The sequence below is a fragment of the Rattus norvegicus genome, chromosome 18, assembly GCF_036323735.1.
Source record: "Rattus norvegicus strain BN/NHsdMcwi chromosome 18, GRCr8, whole genome shotgun sequence".
NCBI lineage: Eukaryota > Metazoa > Chordata > Mammalia > Rodentia > Muridae > Rattus > Rattus norvegicus.
Genome location: NC_086036.1, coordinates 64,326,478 through 64,339,186, shown reverse-complemented (window position 1 = coordinate 64,339,186; position 12,709 = coordinate 64,326,478).

The following is a 12,709-nucleotide window of genomic DNA, read 5'->3' as shown; positions in this document are numbered from 1 at the left end:
CAGATAAAAAGAGGGTGGCAGAAGGAAGACTGTTTCTTTGGCTGGCTCAGCTGTCCCCTCTGCTGCCAAGATGAGCTGTCCTGTTCTGTTCCCAATTCCTTGGCTGACACCAGCGTTTCCAGGCTTCCATCACTGACTAAGGGCCAGTGTCTCTCCGGAAACCAGGTCTTCAGCTTCAGATTGAGGCAGCAGAGGCAACCAGGCTTGGGGGCTTGGCCACCATGAGGCTGTCAGACTCCTCCGTGTAAAATGGCTGCTATGGGATGACTCCAGCTGCAAAGACATCTACATCAAAAGACCAGGAAACTCCCAGGTCCTAAGCCTCTCCTGTGTGAAACAACTGTTGTTACTGTCTTAATGGACTTTAATAATATTTAATGTAAATTTATGTATACATACACATATAGATATACATATAAATCCTATGCATATACACGAATATATACATTCTATATGCATACATTCATATACATTCTATCTGTTCTATTCCTATAGAGAACCCGACTAATACAGTTATCAAGTGGCTATAGGCATGATATACACAGAAATGAAAGATAAGGCACTGGAAAAAAAAAACCCACTGTTAATCAGAGGCAATTATGATTAACGGGATAAAGGTAAAAAACTCAATTTCATCAGGAGTAAAACTCACCAAGTCTCCCTGGAGCTGATATCAGTAATTAACCCTAAGAGCTCCTGGGCCTTGGCTCCAAGGGATGATTTGCCAGCATGGGGCTTCTGTCTTACTCATTTTAACATCAGCATTATAGCTAAAATCTAAAGGAACCTCTTCTCCCTATCAAAGAGAAGGGAGAGATAAGACCATTCATCCTGAAGTGGCCGTGTTACCTAGAGCATGCTGGGAGAATTCCCCGATTCCATGATAGGGGAGGGGTGCTACCCATCTGTGGTCACACCTTCAAGTTCTTTCACTATTAGGCTTGGTCTGTACTGAACATAATTAGGTCCTGGAAAGACATCCTGGGTGACTCTCCCCAAATGGTCCTCTCTGGGTGTTCGAATCAGCCTCATTCTCTCCACCGATGAAAGAATTCAAAACTGCAGACTCTCATGCAACAAGCCACAACAGGCAGCAAACTTTACTCAAACCAAAGTGACCCACGAGTGAAGAAGACACCCTGAGCCCTTAACCAGGGACCCGGCTCCCACGTCGGCGCACTCGCTCTCTTCGGTTATATAACATCTTGGGAGCATGCAGACTCTGGTTTCCAGGAGGGATATCTGTATTCTGCACCTCGGCAATGTCCACATCAGCTGCACTGACGTAAAACCACTCCTCCGCTTTCAGAAGATGAGTGCGAAAGAAACCGTGCGCAGTGACTGGGATGCCTTGTTCATCTGAGGACCTCTAACGCCCTGGGAAACGCCCATTACACTTCTATCGTGAGTTCTTTATACTCTACCAGCACATCTGTCACACCAGCATAAACTAAGGGCAGTGCTCGAACCTGATACCTTTTATCTGAAGCAACTGAGTATTGAAGAAAACCATACATGGGTGTTATTTGAATTAATCTGTGGACTTCTCTGGAAATAGTATTAGCTAATAGCTCTAAGCTGGACTTGCAGCAAAAAAAAAATAAATAAATAAAAAATAAAGGGAGAGAGGGAGACACAGAGAGGGGGGAGGGATTGAGAAACCAACCTCACAGCATCCCCAGAAGGGCTGAGTAAGTGTCTTTGGTTGTAGATGATAGGGCCCCTCTTCTGTTTTAGATTGGTGAACTTCAGCAAAGAAAAGAATTCTAATGGGCCCACAGCCTCATGCACTCTGAGGCATGTTCACAACTGGCCTTGAACACTTCTGAATCAGTCTGGACTGGACATTCCTGGAAGTGGAAGGGGTAGCCTTGCTGTTAGAAAGAAAGAAACAGCCTTGCTTTTGTCTGAGGTTAACAAAGAATCTAAAGAATCCAGAAATTTGTCAACTTTACAATTTGTCTGTGGCTCCTTTCCCTGTCTACCTGTCAGAAATCCTTCTAACTGCTTGCTTGTCACCAGGTCAGTGTGAATCAAAATTCCCTTCACAGGCTAAAGGCCTGGCCACTGTGACCCTGCATGAACCTCCCAGGCTCAGTCCTGCACCAGTGTGAACAAGCACTGGCCTCCCAGGCTCAGTTCTGCATCAGTGTGAACATGCACTGGCCTCCCAGGCTCAGTTCTGCATCAGTGTGAACAAGCACTGGCCTCCCAGGCTCAGTCCTGCACCAGTGTGAACAAGCACTGGCCTCCCAGGCTCAGTTCTGCATCAGTATGAACAAGCACTGGCCTCCCAGGCTCAGTTCTGCATCAGTGTGAACATACACTGGCCTCCCAGGCTCAGTTCTGCATCAGTGTGAACAAGCACTGGCCTCCCAGGCTCAGTCCTGCACCAGTGTGAACAAGCACTGGCCTCCCAGGCTCAGTGTCTGTACAGTGTGATCCCTCCTGAACTACCAAGCAAAGTTCTAGTGACTGCACACAAGTGTTGCACGCCATGCTCAGTGTCAGCTGTGACTGCAGGGATTCAAGGGCTTGGTGCTGAGTCACTCACTGATAACACCGCAAGGCCTCCAAGGTAGTGTGGGTTCCTTGTAAACCTCCAGGGCATCCCAATCCCTTGTTGATTCACTTTGACAACCCCTGGCCTCTGAGCTCAGTATGGGGACAATGCGAACCCACCCAGGAGTCCCCAGCTCTGTGTGAGATCACCATAAGCCCGAATTGACCTCTTAGGCTCAGTGCCCTTGCACCTCCAGAATCAGTTCCAGGTCACTAGGATTCGGCGTGGCCTCTCGGGCTCAGTTGTGAATCATGTAAGTCTGTATGGCTTCCCAGGCTGTACTAATTACTCTTCTGTTGCGCTGACAACATACCATTTCCAACGTAACTTAGAGGAGGACGGGTATATTTGTCTTGATGGTTCCAGAGGAACCATGGCAGGTAGGTATGAAAACTACAGCAGGAAGCTGGATGCTCACATCCTTAGCTGCAAACAGGAAGCAGAGAGCAACCCGGAAGCAGGGTAGGGCTACAGAATCCCGTCCCCCAGTGTTCTACCTCCTCCAATAAGGTTCCACCTCCGAGGCCTCCCCAAACCACACCACACACTGACTATTCCCCGTTCCAATTCTGAAGTGTGGTAGACATTTCTCCTTCAAAACACCACCCAGATGCAGGAACCATTCATTGTGAAGTATTGTGGCCTCTAAATGCAATGTCAGATTACTAAGAACCCGTGGGTACCCCCAGGCTCTCTGCCAGTTCACTGTGCTATGTGACCTCCCGGGCTCAATGCCCGCTGCCAGCGAACCTCATTGTCTCCAGGTACGGTGCCATGGCATTGTAAAGCCACGTGGTCTCTCAGGCTCGGTGTCAACTCACTGGAAAGCGGATTGTTCTGCCGGGCTGTGTTTGCTCGCTGTGCGCTGGAACTGATCTCCCAGTCGCAATGTGGTATCCGAGTGAGCCTATATCACTTCCCAGGCTCACAAGCTATGGTCAGGGTCACTGCGCGCTCAGCTACGTACAGTTCCCAGGATCAGTTCCAGGTCACTGGGAACCTCCTAACCCTCCCACATTCACGGTGAGACTGCTCCATACAGTGGGCCCTCCAGGGACACTGCTGGGCACTGTGAAGCCATGTTGTCCCCTCTGGCTCGTTGCCATATGACTGAATCGGTGTGACCTCTCGAAGCCCAGTGAGGGATCACTGTGAACGCGACGATTCTCCCAGGCTCAGTGACTGTGTTCCCAGTTAACTGCGAGCCTGCAGACTCCTCCCAGGCAGAGTTCAGGGTCAATGTGAGCCCCACTTGATATCACGGTTTCTACGTGGGGTCACTGCTAACTCACATGACTTTCCAGGCTCAGTCCAAGGTCACTGTGAATATTTTAGAATATCTATTGCAATTTCAACAAACAACCAAAAAAACGGAGCTGGAGAGATGGCTCAGCAGTTAAGAGTACTGACTACTCTTCCAGAGGTCCTGAGTTTCTTGCACTTCCAAATGAAATTAAGTTCGCTTCCATTTCTGTGAAGAATTGCATTGAAATTTTGATGAGTATTGCACTGAATCTAAAAATTGCTTTTGGGACGATCGCCTCAAACATTGATCTAAGAGCAGAAGAGCTCTTCCATGCCTGGTATCTTCGATCTCTTCCCCTCCCCTCCCCACTTAGGTCTTCAAGTTTTTGTTACACAGATCTTTTACTTTCTTTATTGAAATATGGGGGTTTTTAGGCTACCGTAAATGGGATTATTTCCCTGATTTATCTCTTAGTGCATTTGATTTGTTGTATAGCAAAGCGGCTGATATTTGTGTGTTAATTTCTATCCTGTTACTTTGCTGGATTTTTTTTTTCTAGGCTGTATTTATTAATTATAGGAGTTTTCTGCTCGAGTCTCTAGGATACTTTTACTTTTCTAATTTGTATCCCCATTATCTCCTTCTTTTGTCTTATTCCTCTGGCTAACACTGCAAGTACCATATTGAACAGGGAGGTGGGGAGAGGGGAGACATCCTTGTCTCATACTTGACTTTAGTGAAAATTCATGGAGGCTTTCTCCATTTAACATGATGTGAGTCGTGTCCTTGTCCTTGTTATCTGGATTTTGTCAAAAGGCTTGTGTACATCCATCGAAATGACTCTGGTTTCTGCTCTTGAATCTGCTTATGAACTAAATTACATTTAGTGATTTATGAATGTTGAACCATCCTTGTATCTCTGGTATGAAGCCAATTTGATCATGGTGTTTAATCTTTTTGACATGCTCTTTAGAGAGATTTGCCTATAAGCTTCTTTTTTTTCTTCCTTTCTTTCTCTTCCCTCTCTCTCTCTCTCTCTCTCTCTCTCTCTCGCTCTCTCTCTCTCTCTCTCACACACACACACACACACACACACACACACACACACACACACTTTTGTCTGGTTTTGAGATCAGGATAATACTACTACTTTGTAAAGAGCATTTCCTCCCTTTCTGTTTTATAGACTAATCTCAGGAGCACTGGGACAGTCTTTGGTGGTCTGGTAGAATTCTTCCCTGTGGAGATCTGACCCTGGGATTTTTGGGTTCGGAGATTTTAATTACTTCTGTTTCACCAGTTGGCAGGGGATTTACATAAATGACTTTCCTCAATATATCTAGAAGGCCATCCATTTCCTTTAGATTTTTCCAGTCTACTATAATATAATTATTAAAATATGTTCCTGCAATTCTCTGAATTTCCTGTGTCTATTACATTATTTCTCTTTTTATCCCTAATTTTATTAATTTTGGTCTTCTCTGTGTATATTTTGTTTAATTTGACTGAAAGTTTGTCAATCTTGCTGATTTTGTTTTTCATAATTGCTGGGGTTTTAACTCGGCCTAAAGCAAATATTTAATACTTTCCAGACAAATTAATGTTGGTTTTTTTGGTTTTATTTTATATTTCTGATATTATAATACAATTACATTATTTTCCTACTCCTTTCTAGCCTCTAAACCACAGGTTCTCAACCTGTGGGTCTCAACTCCTTTGGGGATCAAATGACCCTTTCACAGGGGTTGCCTAACACCATCAGAAAACAGGGATAATTACATTACAATTCACGACAGTGACAAAGTTATAGTTACAAAGTACAACAAGAAGAATGTTGTGATTGGGGTCACCACAACATGAGGAACTGTATGAAAGGGTCACAGCATTGAGAAGGTTGAAAGCCACCGCTCTAAACACTGGCATATAAACCTTCTTGTTCTTTCAAATTTATGGTCTTTTTTCTTACTAATTGTTGTTGCATGCATATATGTATGTGTATATATACATATGTGTCTATAATATGTATATTTAGGAATATACAACCAACTCAGTCTGTATAATATTACTTGCATGTATGTGCTCAGGGCTGACTATTTGGTGTCGGATAACCAATTGGTATGCTTTCCCCTGGGGAAGACTATTTCTCCAACTCTCAGCATTCTTAGTTGCCTGGAGTTCTTAGTGTATAGTTGAGGCCTGAAGTCTTTCCACTGTCCTTGTCAGCACGTCTATTGCTGTCTTTGTTTGGCTTGTCTTAGGCGTCATATGGTTAAGACTTAATGGGAGTAGCTTCCAACATGACTAGGAGGCCATACCTCACAGCAAACTCCCCAACCCCCTGGCTCTTAACCATTGTTTCTCCGTACTGTTCCATAGTGTTCCCTTTGATGCAAGAACCATTTTGCAGATATATCCATTGGACTGGGCTCCACAGCTCTACACTTGATTGGTCATGGTTTTCTGTGATGGTCTCCATCTGCTGCAAAGAGAAGTTTCTCTGATGAAGGGTTAAGACTACACTTATCTGTTGATATAGAAACAATAAGTATAACATGTAGTTAGGTAAGTATGGCTATTGCTTCACTAGCCCTGGGTGTTTGTCTAGGTTTCCAGTACCAGGAATAATTTCCCTCTTGTTGAGTGGGCCTTAAGTCCAATTAGAGAGACCTATGAGGACTACAGAGGTGTTCTGGGTCTTCTGGATGAAAGGGTAGACCAGAAGTCTCATCACCGATAGGAAACAGCAAAGACAATACATACAAAGCCCTTACCCTGCAAGAGGTAAGGTTTGTAATGAACTTACTAACCCAGTGGAGATCTCTGCAGGAAAGACAGCACAAAAGCTGAGAATCACGGTCCCTTCCGTGCCAATCTATGTCCCTTCCAAATCAATCTGCCCAGGAGAGAGCAGTAGAAACTGTCAGAAGCACTGCTACACACACACACACACACACACACACACACACACACACACACACACCAGAATAAGTCATAGTAGAGTTCAAGGTCCATAGGAAACACCAGCAAAGACTTTCAACCCCCCTCCCACACATGCCAGAACCCAAGAACACTGAGGCTTCAGAGACCAAAGCCCCCCTTCATTCATAACACCCCTGCTCTCATACACCACAGGGAGCCCAAGGCAGCCAGAGAAATCTAAGAGCTCCACTTTTCAACACCAGCAAGTGGCTGCACACATGTTTTTACTTTATACTTTCTAGCATTTAATTTCATATTCTTGCTTATATGTCTCATGGTGGTTTGGCTTTTGTTTGCATGCTGCTCAGTTGGATTTCGGGGCCATTGTTTAGGGCCCAGTTTATTCCAAAGCACATCTAGGGTACTTCTCCCAATTATTCCTGTGTTTCTCTCTCTTCCATTCCTATCCTCTTCTCCTTTTTACTTCTTAGTAATAGCATTCGGTAGATTTAAAAGTCTCTAAAATCTGGGGATACTAGAAAAATTACAACTTTCCCCATCCCATTTTCTTTATTTTCAATCTAATACTTAATCTGCATCTATGAGCTCCCTACCTGTAATCTTATTAACTAAAATCTGAGCATACATCATAGTGTTTGGGGTTGTTTATTCTCCAACAGCTATGGAAATCAAAGAGTAAAACATTTGCATAATGGTGATATCTAGCAACTATGGTTTCTCTCAAAGTTAGTATTCTACTCAGAGAAAATAGAGAGTTTGAACTCAGCGCCCTGAGTTCCTACGCTGGGAAACTATTTTCTGAACCACACACTGTATCACATCCAGGTCCCACATGAACATCAGAAATACTTAAAGTGACTAGACTATAGAAGAACCTCCCCACATCAAATTATAATTAAAGCAATCACCATCCAGAACAAAGAAGGTACTTTGAAAGTGGCAAGAGAGAAACACCAAGTCATATATAAAGAGAGACCTGGCAGAATAACAACAGGTTAGCCAACAGACACTTCAAATTCTGGGAGGGTCTGAATAGGTGTATTTCAAATTTAGGAAGATAACCACGGACAGCCCAGACTACTGTTCCCACCAAAGCTGTCTGTGATGATTGAAGGAAAAAATAAAAACAGGTTAAAATAATTTGTGAGCACCAAGCCATTGCTACAGAAAATACTTGGGGGTAAAAAATCCAGTGGATTAAAGAGAAAATCAAATAATCCCTGAGGCCACAGGTGAGAACAAAGCACACTAAGATAATGGTTAATCAAGAGAGGGAAGGGGGGAGGAGACACTACACACTAAACGCACCATAAAATGACAGGAATCAAAACAAATGTTTCCATAGCAACCCTGAATCCTGACAGCCTCCGTTCCTCAATCACAAGACACAGACTAGCAGATTGAATCCAAAATCGAGAATAGTCTATTTGCTGTTTCCAAGAAATGTGTCTCAAACAGAGAGAGGACAGATATCACCTCAGGGTAAACAGGTGGGGAAGGACGCTCTGAGCACCTGGGTGGGAAGCCACCATCCTAGCATTTGACAAAACAGTCTTCAAACTAAAATCAAGTGAGAAGAGATCCAGGCAGTCACGTTGGTTAATGGAACAGTTCATCAGAAGCACCAGGAGATACATTAATTAGACTCGGTGGGTCTGGTTTTTTATTGTTGTTGTTGTTTGGTTTTGTTTTGTTTTGTTTTGTTTTTGTAAGGAGAGGGCATACAGGTGAGAAGGGAATGTACTGGGGGCCTTTGGGTAGAACTGGATCAGGACCTGGTGGATCTGATCAAAACACACTGTGTAAATGTGTGAAGTTGTCTAAGAATAAATAAAAATATTATCTTTAAAACTATACTTTCACTTGGTGTAACATAATGGTGAAGTCCTGTGATGGACACTCAGATTAACCCTTTGCTGACCTGGCGAACAGAGCCTAAAAAGGAACTTTTTACCCCACCCCACCCCCACCCAGCCCCTCAGCCACAGACAACAAGAATGATCAGAGACTTCCTTCCATCACCTGGAAATCACAAAACAACCCTCGCTTCACTGGAATTTATGAAACAAAAGTAACATTCTACCCAAGTGCTTAACAAGCTTTATCCCTCCTCGCATCTAATTTTAGTAAGTTGAATTTTTGCAAAAATTACAGAAGTAGTAAAAATTGGCCAGGAGCCTTACAATCTGATGAGGTACCTTGTTGAGGAAAATAATTCTTCCAGTCATTTAAGAAGATACAAAGGCTACAAAACCTGGTCTGGGCCTGGAAGAAAACATAGGAAATTTGCCTTAGACCATGAAAAGATTGTACCTCATTGAAAGGAGGCATCTAAACAGTGACTAGAGCAAAGAAGTAAATACATCACTTGGTGTTTTCTTCTGGCGTTGAACTCTATTACATCCTGTGAACACTCCAGACCTGCAAAAACCCACACACACTGACGATGTAACATTCCGTGTAACATCACAAACATCTTCTGCCTGCTTCCAGAGAGAGAGTCACAATTGCTAGGCAGGGAACAGAGAGCTGCTGGGGAAATTCGAATTGCCACATCTGATTCTAGTCAGAACCTGCTGTCCTTGGGGAAGCCCATAGCCATGCATGACTCCAGTAGCTGCAGGCAGCCAGAGTCTCTTCAGCCCTGGAGTTGACCAATTTGTTCCTTTTTGGCTCCCTGTGTGTATGGTGGAAGAGAGCACAGTAGCTATCGAAATGCTTGGGCACAGAGCCCTCCACATGAGGGCTCACAGAGTACTAAATTGCCACCATTTCCCCACAATGCTGGTCTTATTGTGAACATACATAAAAGGAAGAACCTACAGGAAGCTGTGGTCTAGGATGCTTCCTGTGTGCCTATCTCCATCAGCCAAATGAACCGATCAACTGTCAGTTCTGCTCTGCCTTTCCTGGTTAGCCACTGGCTTCCTAAAAAGCCTTGAGTAAGCACTAACAGAAATGTCTCTCTGTACTTAGGAGGGTGGTCCAAAGAAAGGGAAGTCCAGATCTGACACACGGACACCAGAAAAGATTGAAGAGTGTCCTGCTGTTGAACAAGTTTAAGAAAGGTCGAGGAGACTTAGGAAACCCAAAACAGCTAGCCTAATTTTCTACCACTGCTCTCCCGACCTGAGCTTTTTCTTAGCACATCAGCAAACAAACCTTGCCTGGTCTCAACCTCCACCATCACGCACCTGCACATACACCAGTCGCTGAGTGTAAGTGACCATCCAAGCTCCAACAGTAACAGACCCACCAGAATGCAAAAGGGATCAAGCACAGGTGTGCAGGTAAAGCTGACGGGCACCAAGGAGGCTGCCGAGGGAGAAAAGGCACTTGTACCTCACAGGCTTTTCCTGCAGTTGTCTGCAAGGCCCATAGCTTGCAGCAGCAGACTCAGCAGCACTCCACACTGAGAGACTCTTCTCCCTGGTCTCTTTCGGAATCTCGTGGCTATTGAATTTCGGGGACATCGACTTGGCAGATGACTTTTAGTGACAGAGGGGACCTAGAACAGTTGTGGCTGAGGATGTGTTTGTAGGAAACCCTTCACGCTTGAGAAAGGATGGTGTCTTTCTGATCCCAGCGAGATTTTTTTTTTTTTTGTAGAGAAAAAGGGTTGAGAAGGCATGAAGCTGTATGTGACATTTTGTAATTACACTCCTGAGTGACTTTAACACACGATTGTGTTTAATTACAGCAGAAATTGTAGCCACTAATGTTGAACTCTTTTTTTTTTTAAACAAACAGGTCAGAGTAATGTATTCATCCATTCATAAGGGATGTATTCATCCATTCATAAGGAATCCATTCATTCATAGGGAATGCATAGGTATACAATTGGGGACTGTGTCAAAATGGAATTAAACTTGATCACCCCTAAACAAGACTCGAAATTCCATGCACAGATAAATGAGCCTTTATCTAGAGTAGACCCTCCATCGGAAATGTGCATCAGAGTTCTATAGGTTTCCCAGTAAATTACCTATGACTTTGAAGGGTAAGGACATCTCAAAGCACACGCTTCTCCTAGAATCTCTAAACGGGAGTTCATTCTAAAAATATGAAGGGCCAAATCCTGAAATTTTAAAGCAACTTTTAAAGAAAATAAAAGGTGGTTGCAAGATAATGTTGGAGAGTTTAGAGGTAGGAACGAGCTCTGGCCAAGGTTAACTAGCTTGAACATGTGTATAGGAGTTTCCTAGGTCTACTGTAGAAAAGTATCACCAAGTGGGTATCTCCAATCAATAGAAATTTATTTCCTTCCAATCTAAGGGCCAGGGTTCTAAATCCAGACGTTGGCAGGGAGTCTCCCCTCATAGGGCCTGGGGAGAAGCCTTCCATAACTTTCAGATTCTAGGGACTCCTGGTGCCACTTGGCTGCAGCTGCAACTCTCCAGTTGCTGTCTTCATCATCGTGTGCCTTTTCTTCTGTGACCATGCCTTCTCTTTTCTCGTGAGGACACTTGTCAGTAGGTTTATTTAGAGCACATTCTAATCCAGAAGCTTCTTCACTCTATTACATCAATAAAGGGCTATTTTCCAAGTAATGTCAGATTCCCATGTTCTAGGGTGAAGGGCATGATCTACCACTCAACTCTCAACAATAAAATAAGGATGGAAAGACAGCAGGACAGGAGGTCCCCATAGCCGTGTGACCTCTGCTTTTCTGCTTGCATTTGATCTGTCATCAAAGCCTATATTTCGAAAGAAGTCATCAAAATTCACTTCTGCTAATAATTCCCAAAATTAAAATGTGCTTTCCCAAACAACCACAGATAAGGAGTCATTATTTACAACATTTTCCCTAGAGCCTGTCTCCTGTGTGCTACCTTAGTGCCCATCAATATTACAGCCTTTTGAGGTAACAGGCTTGGCAGATGCTTCAAGTCCTTTCTTGAATCCCTAGCCATGTACTCCTCCTCCCACTCAAAACTCATATTCCCCATTGCTTAATGCTCAGTTCTTAGACTCATACAATGCTCTTGTGTCTGTGTCTTACGTTCTTGTGAGAAATCCACCAAAGCATTCAAGGCAATGGACACTGCCAAGCCCCCTGCCCTAAAAAAATACTAGCACAATAGGGGAGCTTAAAATATTACTTTAAAAAACTATCTGGTCAAGCCCATTATTATGGTGGACATAAAAATGCCTCAAATCGGTTTAAAAAAAAAAAAGAATGCCAATACTGCTTTCTTCCACTTGACCAGTCTTTGTATCTCGGAGATGCATGCAGAATTTAACATCTTAGCCTTATCAAATGACAGGGAAAGAACAGAAAGGCATCAAAATGACAAAACTTTTTGTAAAGTTAAGGTGGTGGTATTAACACCATGAGGTCATTGGGTGGCAAAGCAAAATGATCAAAAACAAAAAACAAAAAACAAAAAGTAAGAATGCATTCCATCAGTAGAGTATTTTTTTCCTACCATGCAAAAGTCCCTAAGTTCATCCCTGGCATAACATAAGAAAAAAGAAAAAGACCTAGGTGGGTTTATGAGGAATGCTACAATTTGGATCGAGCATTGCTTGAGAAGATCTCCCAAAGTTTTTTTGTGCTGATTATAAATCCTGCTTGAGGTAATATTGACAAGTTAGTATATGTGCTGTGGGGGGTCTCTGTAAACTCCACAGCCAGCAGAACATTGATCCACACCAGGTAAGAAGAAAGACCTGCTTAGCACGGTTCCACAGCCAGCGTTGGTTCAAACTTCAAGAGTCTGGTAGTTTATTTCAGGGATATTTAAGCTTAGCACCATTTGAAAGGAAAAATAAGTTTCTTGGTATATATTAAGTTTCTTGGTGATAATTAAATCAATCCCATGGGTACAGCGAAGCTTAACCCGTGATTACATTGAAACTCTTTGCAAAGCGCTAGTGACCTCTTCCATAAAGGTTGGTTCTGTAGATTGACTGAGAAATAATAATCAAGATAATCGTCTGAGGAGGCTGACTGAGAT